At 45.6% G+C, this 13,132-nt stretch overlaps 1 long non-coding RNA gene across 49 annotated transcripts in view; it reads right to left on the minus strand.

Moving 5' to 3' along the window:
* Nucleotides 1–11,048, minus strand: part of LOC127917464 (uncharacterized) — a 41,703-nt gene extending 30,655 nt beyond the window's left edge. For 7 of the 49 annotated variants that reach the window (XR_008097429.1, XR_008097408.1, XR_008097444.1 and 4 more), the window contains exons 1-10: nucleotides 10,473–10,636; nucleotides 10,138–10,247; nucleotides 9,311–9,590; nucleotides 6,065–6,241; nucleotides 4,030–4,412; nucleotides 3,463–3,694; nucleotides 3,243–3,297; nucleotides 2,706–2,863; nucleotides 2,086–2,315; nucleotides 257–481 (exon numbers count right to left, since the gene is read on the minus strand). This is a non-coding gene — a long non-coding RNA (uncharacterized LOC127917464). Of the gene's footprint in view, nucleotides 1–256; nucleotides 482–765; nucleotides 986–1,488; nucleotides 1,746–2,085; nucleotides 2,316–2,426; nucleotides 2,542–2,705; nucleotides 2,864–3,242; nucleotides 3,353–3,462; nucleotides 3,750–3,809; nucleotides 3,975–4,029; nucleotides 4,425–4,643; nucleotides 4,802–5,137; nucleotides 5,248–6,064; nucleotides 6,242–6,520; nucleotides 6,631–6,915; nucleotides 7,136–7,298; nucleotides 7,419–7,627; nucleotides 7,755–7,864; nucleotides 8,073–8,299; nucleotides 8,465–8,747; nucleotides 8,808–9,310; nucleotides 9,756–10,082; nucleotides 10,248–10,472; nucleotides 10,637–10,973 lie in introns of those variants that run through there. The other 42 variants (XR_008097446.1, XR_008097411.1, XR_008097433.1 and 39 more) reach the window with 41 other exon arrangements.
* Between the last annotated feature and the right edge of the window lie 2,084 nt (nucleotides 11,049–13,132).

The raw sequence follows: 13,132 nt of genomic DNA on the forward strand, positions 1-13,132 counted from the left end.
ATCCACAGCTGTCCAACCTTATCAGTGACCTGACCTTGTCTGACATTCCTCTCTAATCCACAGCTGTCCAACATTATCAGTGACCTGACCTTGTCCCACATTCCTCACTAATCCACAGCTGTCCAACCTTATCAGTGACCTGACCTGACCTTGTCTGACATTCCTCTCTAATCCACAGCTGTCCAACATTATCAGTGACCTGACCTTGTCCCACATTCCTCACTAATCCACAGCTGTCCAACTTTATCAGTGTGACCTGACCTTGTCTGACATTCCTCTCTAATCCACAGCTGTCCAACATTATCAGTGACCTGACCTGACCTTGTCCCACATTCCTCACTAATCCACAGCTGTCCAACATTATCAGTGACCTGACCTTGTCCCACATTCCTCTCTAATCCACAGCTGTCCAACCTTATCAGTGACCTGACCTTGTCTGACATTCCTCTCTAATCCACAGCTGTCCAACATTATCAGTGACCTGACCTTGTCCACATTCCTCTCTAATCCACAGCTGTCCAACCTTATCAGTGACCTGACCTTGTCCCACATTCCTCTCTAATCCACAGCTGTCCAACCTTATCAGTGACCTGACCTTGTCTGACATTCCTCTCTAATCCACAGCTGTCCAACATTATCAGTGACCTGACCTGACCTTGTCCCAAATTCCTCACTAATCCACAGCTGTCCAACATTATCAGTGACCTGACCTTGTCCCACATTCCTCTCTAATCCACAGCTGTCCAACATTATCAGTGACCTGACCTGACCTTGTCCCACATTCCTCTCTAATCCACAGCTGTCCAACCTTATCAGTGACCTGACCTTGTCTGACATTCCTCTCTAATCCACAGCTGTCCAACATTATCAGTGACCTGACCTTGTCCCACATTCCTCTCTAATCCACAGCTGTCCAACATTATCAGTGACCTGACCTTGTCCCACATTCCTCACTAATCCACAGCTGTCCAACATTATCAGTGACCTGACCTTGTCTGACATTCCTCTCTAATCCACAGCTGTCCAACATTATCAGTGACCTGACCTTGTCCCACATTCCTCACTAATCCACAGCTGTCCAACATTATCAGTGACCTGACCTTGACATTCCTCTCTAATCCACAGCTGTCCAACATTATCAGTGACCTGACCTTGTCCCACATTCCTCACTAATCCACAGCTGTCCAACATTATCAGTGACCTGACCTGACCTTGTCTGACATTTCTCACTAATCCACAGCTGTCCAACCTTATCAGTGACCTGACCTGATTCCTCCTCCACAGCTGTCCAACATTATCAGTGACCTGACCTTGTCCCACATTCCTCACTAATCCACAGCTGTCCAACATTATCAGTGACCTGACCTTGTCCCACATTCCTCACTAATCCACAGCTGTCCAACATTATCAGTGACCTGACCTGACCTTGTCCCACATTCCTCACTAATCCACAGCTGTCCAACATTATCAGTGACCTGACCTTGTGACCTAATCCACAGCTGTCCAACATTATCAGTGACCTGACCTTGTCCCAGATTCCTCACTAATCCACAGCTGTCCAACATTATCAGTGACCTGACCTTGTCTGACATTCCTCTCTAATCCACAGCTGTCCAACATTATCAGTGACCTGACCTGACCTTGTCCCACATTCCTCACTAATCCACAGCTGTCCAACATTATCAGTGACCTGACCTTGTCTGACATTCCTCTCTAATCCACAGCTGTCCAACATTATCAGTGACCTGACCTTGTCTGACATTCCTCATCTAATCCACAGCTGTCCAACATTATCAGTGACCTGACCTGACCTGTCCCATTCCTCACTAATCCACAGCTGTCCAACATTATCAGTGACCTGACCTTGTCCCTGACATTCCTCTCTAATCCACAGCTGTCCAACATTATCAGTGACCTGACCTGACCTTGTCCCACATTCCTCACTAATCCACAGCTGTCCAACATTATCAGTGACCTGACCTTGTCTGACATTCCTCTCTAATCCACAGCTGTCCAACATTATCAGTGACCTGACCTTGTCTGACATTCCTCACTAATCCACAGCTGTCCAACATTATCAGTGACCTGACCTTGTCCCACATTCCTCTCTAATCCACAGCTGTCCAACATTATCAGTGACCTGACCTTGTCCCACATTCCTCACTAATCCACAGCTGTCCAACATTATCAGTGACCTGACCTTGTCTGACATTCCTCTCTAATCCACAGCTGTCCAACATTATCAGTGACCTGACCTGACCTTGTCCCAGATTCCTCACTAATCCACAGCTGTCCAACATTATCAGTGACCTGACCTGACCTTGTCTGACATTCCTCTCTAATCCACAGCTGTCCAACATTATCAGTGACCTGACCTTGTCCCCATTCCTCACTAATCCACAGCTGTCCAACTTTATCAGTGTGACCTGACCTTGTCTGACATTCCTCTCTAATCCACAGCTGTCCAACATTATCAGTGACCTGACCTGACCTTGTCCCACATTCCTCACTAATCCACAGCTGTCCAACATTATCAGTGACCTGACCTTGTCCCACATTCCTCTCTAATCCACAGCTGTCCAACATTATCAGTGACCTGACCTTGTCCCACATTCCTCTCTAATCCACAGCTGTCCAACTTATCAGTGACCTGACCTTGTCTGACATTCCTCACTAATCCACAGCTGTCCAACATTATCAGTGACCTGACCTTGTCTGACATTCCTCTCTAATCCACAGCTGTCCAACATTATCAGTGACCTGACCTGACCTTGTCCCACATTCCTCACTAATCCACAGCTGTCCAACATTATCAGTGACCTGACCTTGTCCCACATTCCTCACTAATCCACAGCTGTCCAACCTTATCAGTGACCTGACCTTGTCCTGACATTCCTCACTAATCCACAGCTGTCCAACATTATCAGTGACCTGACCTTGTCTGACATTCCTCACTAATCCACAGCTGTCCAACATTATCAGTGACCTGACCTTGTCCCACATTTCTCACTAATCCACAGTCAACTTATCAGTGACCTGACCTTGTCCCACATTCCTCACTAATCCACAGCTGTCCAACATTATCAGTGACCTGACCTTGTCCCACATTCCTCCTAATCCACAGCTGTCCAACCTTATCAGTGACCTGACCTTGTCTGACATTCCTCTCTAATCCACAGCTGTCCAACATTATCAGTGACCTGACCTGTCCCACATTCCTCACTAATCCACAGCTGTCCAACCTTATCAGTGACCTGACCTTGTCTGACATTCCTCTCTAATCCACAGCTGTCCAACCTTATCAGTGACCTGACCTTGTCCCACATTCCTCACTAATCCACAGCTGTCCAACCTTATCAGTGTGACCTGACCTTGTCCCACATTCCTCACTAATCCACAGCTGTCCAACATTATCAGTGACCTGACCTTGTCTGACATTTCTCTAATCCACAGCTGTCCAACCTTATCAGTGACCTGACCTTGTCCCACATTCCTCACTAATCCACAGCTGTCCAACCTTATCAGTGACCTGACCTTGTCTGACATTCCTCTCTAATCCACAGCTGTCCAACATTATCAGTGACCTGACCTTGTCTGACATTCCTCTCTAATCCACAGCTGTCCAACCTTATCAGTGACCTGACCTTGTCCCACATTCCTCTCTAATCCACAGCTGTCCAACCTTATCAGTGACCTGACCTTGTCTGACATTCCTCTCTAATCCACAGCTGTCCAACATTATCAGTGACCTGACCTTGTCCCACATTCCTCACTAATCCACAGCTGTCCAACATTATCAGTGACCTGACCTGACCTTGTCCCACATTCCTCACTAATCCACAGCTGTCCAACCTTATCAGTGACCTGACCTTGTCTGACATTCCTCTCTAATCCACAGCTGTCCAACATTATCAGTGACCTGACCTTGTCCCACATTCCTCTCTAATCCACAGCTGTCCAACATTATCAGTGACCTGACCTTGTCCCACATTCCTCACTAATCCACAGCTGTCCAACATTATCAGTGACCTGACCTTGTCTGACATTCCTCTCTAATCCACAGCTGTCCAACATTATCAGTGACCTGACCTGACCTTGTCCCAGATTCCTCACTAATCCACAGCTGTCCAACATTATCAGTGACCTGACCTTGTCTGACATTCCTCTCTAATCCACAGCTGTCCAACATTATCAGTGACCTGACCTTGTCCCAGATTCCTCACTAATCCACAGCTGTCCAACTTTATCAGTGACCTGACCTTGTCTGACATTCCTCTCTAATCCACAGCTGTCCAACATTATCAGTGACCTGACCTGACCTTGTCCCACATTCCTCACTAATCCACAGCTGTCCAACATTATCAGTGACCTGACCTTGTCCCACATTCCTCTCTAATCCACAGCTGTCCAACCTTATCAGTGACCTGACCTTGTCCCACATTCCTCACTAATCCACAGCTGTCCAACATTATCAGTGACCTGACCTTGTCTGACATTCCTCCCTAATCCACAGCTGTCCAACATTATCAGTGACCTGACCTTGTCCCACATTTCTCACTAATCCACAGCTGTCCAACCTTATCAGTGACCTGACCTCATCCCCATTCCTCACTAATCCACAGCTGTCCAACATTATCAGTGACCTGACCTGACCTTGTCCCAAATTCCTCACTAATCCACAGCTGTCCAACCTTATCAGTGACCTGACCTTGTCTGACATTCCTCTCTAATCCACAGCTGTCCAACCTTATCAGTGACCTGACCTTGTCCCACATTCCTCACTAATCCACAGCTGTCCAACCTTATCAGTGACCTGACCTTGTCCCATTCCTCCTAATCCACAGCTGTCCAACATTATCAGTGACCTGACCTTGTCCCACATTCCTCACTAATCCACAGCTGTCCAACCTTATCAGTGACCTGACCTTGTCTGACATTCCTCTAATCCACAGCTGTCCAACCTTATCAGTGACCTGACCTTGTCCCACATTCCTCACTAATCCACAGCTGTCCAACCTTATCAGTGACCTGACCTTGTCCCACATTCCTCACTAATCCACAGCTGTCCAACATTATCAGTGACCTGACCTTGTTGACATTCCTCACTAATCCACAGCTGTCCAACCTTATCAGTGACCTGACCTTGTCCCACATTCCTCACTAATCCACAGCTGTCCAACATTATCAGTGACCTGACCTTGTCTGACATTCCTCTCTAATCCACAGCTGTCCAACATTATCAGTGACCTGACCTTGTCTGACATTCCTCTAATCCACAGCTGTCCAACCTTATCAGTGACCTGACCTTGTCCCACATTCCTCACTAATCCACAGCTGTCCAACCTTATCAGTGACCTGACCTTGTCCCACATTCCTCTCTAATCCACAGCTGTCCAACCTTATCAGTGACCTGACCTTGACCTCTAATCCACAGCTGTCCAACCTTATCAGTGACCTGACCTTGTCCATTCCTCACTAATCCACAGCTGTCCAACATTATCAGTGACCTGACCTGACCTTGTCCCAAATTCTCACTAATCCACAGCTGTCCAACTTTATCAGTGACCTGACCTTGTCCCACATTCCTCACTAATCCACAGCTGTCCAACATTATCAGTGACCTGACCTGACCTTGTCCCACATTCCTCACTAATCCACAGCTGTCCAACCTTATCAGTGACCTGACCTTGTCTGACATTCTCTCACTAATCCACAGCTGTCCAACATTATCAGTGACCTGACCTGACCTTGTCCCACATTCCTCACTAATCCACAGCTGTCCAACATTATCAGTGACCTGACCTTGTCTGACATTCCTCACTAATCCACAGCTGTCCAACATTATCAGTGACCTGACCTTGTCCCACATTCCTCACTAATCCACAGCTGTCCAACCTTATCAGTGACCTGACCTGACCTTGTCTGACATTCCTCACTAATCCACAGCTGTCCAACATTATCAGTGACCTGACCTTGTCCCACATTCCTCACTAATCCACAGCTGTCCAACATTATCAGTGACCTGACCTGTCCCACATTCCTCTCTAATCCACAGCTGTCCAACCTTATCAGTGACCTGACCTTGTCTGACATTCCTCACTAATCCACAGCTGTCCAACATTATCAGTGACCTGACCTTGTCTGACATTCCTCCCTAATCCACAGCTGTCCAACATTATCAGTGACCTGACCTTGTCCCACATTTCTCACTAATCCACAGGAATCGAACCTTATCAGTGACCTGACCTCATCCCCATTCCTCACTAATCCACAGCTGTCCAACATTATCAGTGACCTGACCTGACCTTGTCCCAAATTCCTCACTAATCCACAGCTGTCCAACCTTATCAGTGACCTGACCTTGTCTGACATTCCTCACTAATCCACAGCTGTCCAACCTTATCAGTGACCTGACCTTGTCCCACATTCCTCACTAATCCACAGCTGTCCAACCTTATCAGTGACCTGACCTTGTCTGACATTCCTCACTAATCCACAGCTGTCCAACATTATCAGTGACCTGACCTTGTCCCACATTCCTCACTAATCCACAGCTGTCCAACCTTATCAGTGACCTGACCTTGTCTGACATTCCTCTCTAATCCACAGCTGTCCAACCTTATCAGTGACCTGACCTTGTCCCACATTCCTCACTAATCCACAGCTGTCCAACATTATCAGTGACCTGACCTTGTCCCACATTCCTCACTAATCCACAGCTGTCCAACATTATCAGTGACCTGACCTTGTCTGACATTCCTCTCTAATCCACAGCTGTCCAACATTATCAGTGACCTGACCTGACCTTGTCCCAAATTCCTCACTAATCCACAGCTGTCCAACCTTATCAGTGACCTGACCTTGACCCACATTCCTCTCTAATCCACAGCTGTCCAACATTATCAGTGACCTGACCTGACCTTGTCCCACATTCCTCACTAATCCACAGCTGTCCAACCTTATCAGTGACCTGACCTTGTCTGACATTCCTCTCTAATCCACAGCTGTCCAACATTATCAGTGACCTGACCTTGTCCCACATTCCTCTCTAATCCACAGCTGTCCAACATTATCAGTGACCTGACCTTGTCCCACATTCCTCACTAATCCACAGCTGTCCAACATTATCAGTGACCTGACCTTGTCTGACATTCTCTCTAATCCACAGCTGTCCAACATTATCAGTGACCTGACCTTGTCCCCATTCCTCACTAATCCACAGCTGTCCAACCTTATCAGTGACCTGACCTTGTCCCACATTCCTCACTAATCCACAGCTGTCCAACCTTATCAGTGACCTGACCTTGTCTGACATTCCTCTCTAATCCACAGCTGTCCAACATTATCAGTGACCTGACCTGACCTTGTCCCAGATTCCTCACTAATCCACAGCTGTCCAACATTATCAGTGACCTGACCTGACCTTGTCCCACATTCCTCACTAATCCACAGCTGTCCAACATTATCAGTGACCTGACCTTGTCTGACATTCCTCACTAATCCACAGCTGTCCAACATTATCAGTGACCTGACCTTGTCCCACATTCCTCACTAATCCACAGCTGTCCAACATTATCAGTGACCTGACCTTGTCCCACATTTCTCACTAATCCACAGCTGAATCAACCTTATCAGTGACCTGACCTCATCCCCCATTCCTCACTAATCCACAGCTGTCCAACATTATCAGTGACCTGACCTGACCTTGTCCCAAATTCCTCACTAATCCACAGCTGTCCAACCTTATCAGTGACCTGACCTTGTCTGACATTCCTCTCTAATCCACAGCTGTCCAACATTATCAGTGACCTGACCTTGTCCCACATTCCTCACTAATCCACAGCTGTCCAACATTATCAGTGACCTGACCTTGTCTGACATTCCTCTCTAATCCACAGCTGTCCAACATTATCAGTGACCTGACCTTGTCCCACATTCCTCACTAATCCACAGCTGTCCAACCTTATCAGTGACCTGACCTTGTCTGACATTCCTCTCTAATCCACAGCTGTCCAACATTATCAGTGACCTGACCTTGTCCCACATTCCTCACTAATCCACAGCTGTCCAACCTTATCAGTGACCTGACCTGACCTTGTCCCACATTCCTCCTAATCCACAGCTGTCCAACCTTATCAGTGACCTGACCTTGTGACATTCCTCCTAATCCACAGCTGTCCAAATCAGTGTGACTGAGCTGTCCAATTCCTCACTAATCCACAGCTGTCCAACATTATCAGTGACCTGACCTTGTCTGACATTCCTCACTAATCCACAGCTGTCCAACATTATCAGTGACCTGACCTTGTCTGACATTCCTCTCTAATCCACAGCTGTCCAACATTATCAGTGACCTGACCTTGTCCCACATTCCTCACTAATCCACAGCTGTCCAACCTTATCAGTGACCTGACCTTGTCTGACATTCCTCTCTAATCCACAGCTGTCCAACATTATCAGTGACCTGACCTTGTCCCACATTCCTCACTAATCCACAGCTGTCCAACATTATCAGTGACCTGACCTTGTCTGACATTCCTCTCTAATCCACAGCTGTCCAACATTATCAGTGACCTGACCTGACCTTGTCCCATTCCTCACTAATCCACAGCTGTCCAACATTATCAGTGACCTGACCTTGTCCCACATTCCTCTCTAATCCACAGCTGTCCAACATTATCAGTGACCTGACCTGACCTTGTCCCACATTCCTCACTAATCCACAGCTGTCCAACCTTATCAGTGACCTGACCTTGTCTGACATTCCTCTCTAATCCACAGCTGTCCAACATTATCAGTGACCTGACCTGACCTTGTCCCACATTCCTCACTAATCCACAGCTGTCCAACATTATCAGTGACCTGACCTTGTCTGACATTCCTCTCTAATCCACAGCTGTCCAACATTATCAGTGACCTGACCTTGTCCCACATTCCTCACTAATCCACAGCTGTCCAACATTATCAGTGACCTGACCTGACCTTGTCCCACATTCCTCACTAATCCACAGCTGTCCAACATTATCAGTGACCTGACCTTGTCCCACATTCCTCACTAATCCACAGCTGTCCAACATTATCAGTGACCTGACCTTGTCCCACATTCCTCTCTAATCCACAGCTGTCCAACCTTATCAGTGACCTGACCTGACCTGTCTGACATTCCTCACTAATCCACAGCTGTCCAACATTATCAGTGACCTGACCTTGTCTGACATTCCTCACTAATCCACAGCTGTCCAACATTATCAGTGACCTGACCTTGTCCCACATTTCTCACTAATCCACAGGAATCAACATTATCAGTGACCTGACCTCATCCCCCATTCCTCACTAATCCACAGCTGTCCAACATTATCAGTGACCTGACCTGACCTTGTCCCAAATTCCTCACTAATCCACAGCTGTCCAACCTTATCAGTGACCTGACCTTGTCTGACATTCCTCTCTAATCCACAGCTGTCCAACCTTATCAGTGACCTGACCTTGTCCCACATTCCTCACTAATCCACAGCTGTCCAACATTATCAGTGACCTGACCTTGTCCCACATTCCTCTCTAATCCACAGCTGTCCAACATTATCAGTGACCTGACCTTGTCCCACATTCCTCACTAATCCACAGCTGTCCAACCTTATCAGTGACCTGACCTTGTCTGACATTCCTCTCTAATCCACAGCTGTCCAACCTTATCAGTGACCTGACCTTGTCCCACATTCCTCACTAATCCACAGCTGTCCAACATTATCAGTGACCTGACCTGACCTAATCCACAGCTGTCCAACATTATCTGTGACCTGACCTTGTCTGACATTCCTCTCTAATCCACAGCTGTCCAACATTATCAGTGACCTGACCTGACCTTGTCCCAAATTCCTCACTAATCCACAGCTGTCCAACATTATCAGTGACCTGACCTTGTCCCACATTCCTCACTAATCCACAGCTGTCCAACATTATCAGTGACCTGACCTGACCTTGTCCCACATTCCTCTCTAATCCACAGCTGTCCAACATTATCAGTGACCTGACCTTGTCTGACATTCCTCTCTAATCCACAGCTGTCCAACATTATCAGTGACCTGACCTTGTCCCACATTCCTCACTAATCCACAGCTGTCCAACATTATCAGTGACCTGACCTTGTCCCACATTCCTCACTAATCCACAGCTGTCCAACATTATCAGTCACCTGACCTTGTCTGACATTCCTCTCTAATCCACAGCTGTCCAACATTATCAGTGACCTGACCTTGTCCCACATTCCTCACTAATCCACAGCTGTCCAACCTTATCAGTGACCTGACCTTGTCCCACATTCCTCTCTAATCCACAGCTGTCCAACATTATCAGTGACCTGACCTTGTCTGACATTCCTCTCTAATCCACAGCTGTCCAACATTATCAGTGACCTGACCTGACCTTGTCCCAGATTCCTCACTAATCCACAGCTGTTCAACTTTATCAGTGACCTGACCTGACCTTGTCCCAGATTCCTCACTAATCCACAGCTGTCCAACATTATCAGTGACCTGACCTTGTCTGACATTCCTCTCTAATCCACAGCTGTCCAACATTATCAGTGACCTGACCTTGTCCCACATTCCTCACTAATCCACAGCTGTCCAACATTATCAGTGACCTGACCTGACCTTGTCCCACATTCCTCTCTAATCCACAGCTGTCCAACATTATCAGTGACCTGACCTGACCTTGTCCCACATTCCTCACTAATCCACAGCTGTCCAACATTATCAGTGACCTGACCTTGTCTGACATTCCTCTCTAATCCACAGCTGTCCAACATTATCAGTGACCTGACCTTGTCCCACATTCCTCTCTAATCCACAGCTGTCCAACATTATCAGTGACCTGACCTTGTCCCACATTCCTCACTAATCCACAGCTGTCCAACATTATCAGTGACCCTGACATTCCTCTCTAATCCACAGCTGTCCAACATTATCAGTGACCTGACCTTGTCTGACATTCCTCTCTAATCCACAGCTGTCCAACATTATCAGTGACCTGACCTTGTCTGACATTCCTCACTAATCCACAGCTGTCCAACATTATCAGTGACCTGACCTTGTCTGACATTCCTCTCTAATCCACAGCTGTCCAACATTATCAGTGACCTGACCTGACCTCGTCCCAAATTCCTCACTAATCCACCGCTGTCCAATGTATATGTTGTGCAAAGTATTTTGGATTCTCAGTCCACAGAATTGAACACCTATCAATTAACCCTGAAAACGGGAGTTACCCATGATATACACTATTGTGTTCTATGTTGGTAGGTCTAATAAACCGATATATTGTATACATTGATAATATTATTTTGTCAGAAATTCAAGCCGTTGATACAGTTGTGTACTCTATCGCCCGCCCTGCTGCTCGTGCTCTATCTGAACTACATTATGCAAATTATTCTAATGATTGAAGTGTATCAAGCTATTAAGCTGACTTAAAAACATATTTATGATTTAGTTAATTCAGAAGCTGAATATAAAAGTATGGCTTCTTACATAGAAATGGGTCAGGCCTCTTGCTCAATAGCACAAAGCCGATCATTCAATCTATGTTCTTACTGGTTCTAGACTATGTTGAAATAATCTAAATGAATGCAGCAACCCCTTCATTAAAAACTATTGATGCATTTGACCGTAGAGGTAAATCAGCTCTTTGCTCCCCCTTACATGGGTAATAATCTCCAAGCTGCTCTAAACGTTGATGTTTTTGGTGTCTCTGGGTTCATCTCTAGACTGGTGAATGAGGCCTGTTACAACTTTCTTACAAAATCTTTAAAGGTAGTTTGTGAAACCATTCAGTCATGGATGTATGTAAAACATATTTAACACGTATTGCAGGTTACAGAAGCCTCTTGTTGTACTATGAATCTCCACTCATCCCTGTTATATATTGATGTGTTGGCTCTCTATGTACGTACATGTTTATAATCCACATAGTGGGAATATTGTTTTCCATAAAGTTAATAACACCTAAACCGAAATATGAAATTACCTTTAGGATCTCTTACCACCCTATTACTTTGTGGTTCTAATCTCCCTCTTTTGCCCCAGTGACCAAATCTCTAACATTCCTGATCCTTCCCATATATTTTAACCCTAAACCGCCCACAATAACGATTGTCTATTGTTAGTCTGTGACCTTACTGACAATATCCCCGTTTAAAACAGCTCAAAATACATTGTTGGCTACAGTTTTCATGTCTTTCATTATGCAGACATTTGTTTTATTAGACTATATTTCTCATTACGGTTGTCAAAAGTACCAAATTCACCCATGGGTGTCTGTTAACTAAAATAATGGCAATGCGTGTAGTCGTGTTAAAGTTTTCATTTTTTTCTTGTCAGAGTTTTATGGTTTTGCATATGACTGTGCATTATATGCTGTCGTAATAGTGTTGAGGATCAGATCAAGCTGTCACGATCTTCATGGGTAATAAGAAGCGGACCAAAGCGCCGCGTGGTGTGAATGCATCGTTTTAATGGATGACGCAAACACAAAGTAAAGTGAACAAGCCACTAAATGAACAACTACCGTGACGCTATATACCAAATGTGCTGACACAAGCACCTAACATAGACAGTCACCCAACAATGACAACAAAGGCTACCTAAATATGTTTCCCAATCAGAGACAACGACTAACACCGGCCTCTGATTGAAAACCCTATCCGGCCAGACACAGAAAAAGACAAACTATACATACAGCATAGAATGCCCACTCAGATCACCCCCATACCCAACAAAACCTATAAACATACATAGCAAACTATGGTCCGGGCGTGACACAAACCTATTGGGTATTCTTGATCAATCAAAATGTACCTGTTTTCCGTTTAGAATGACTTGTATACATATTATATTACAACTTTTTGTGTTTTGGCTTAGTGGTTGTTTCTTTACTAACTAGGAAAACTCAACAGTGTGTAAGTCTGAGAAACATTATTGAGCTGGTTGGTTTATTGTTGTTGAACGCTTGACATGTACACACATTGAGAAGTGATTTTGCAGCAACAGTTTTAAAGTGGGTAATCGTATCATATATATATATATATATATATATATATATATATATATATATATATCCTTGCATGTTTGAATTA

Source organism: Oncorhynchus keta, unplaced genomic scaffold (genome assembly GCF_023373465.1).
Source record: "Oncorhynchus keta strain PuntledgeMale-10-30-2019 unplaced genomic scaffold, Oket_V2 Un_contig_11514_pilon_pilon, whole genome shotgun sequence".
In the NCBI taxonomy this organism is placed as follows: domain Eukaryota; kingdom Metazoa; phylum Chordata; class Actinopteri; order Salmoniformes; family Salmonidae; genus Oncorhynchus; species Oncorhynchus keta.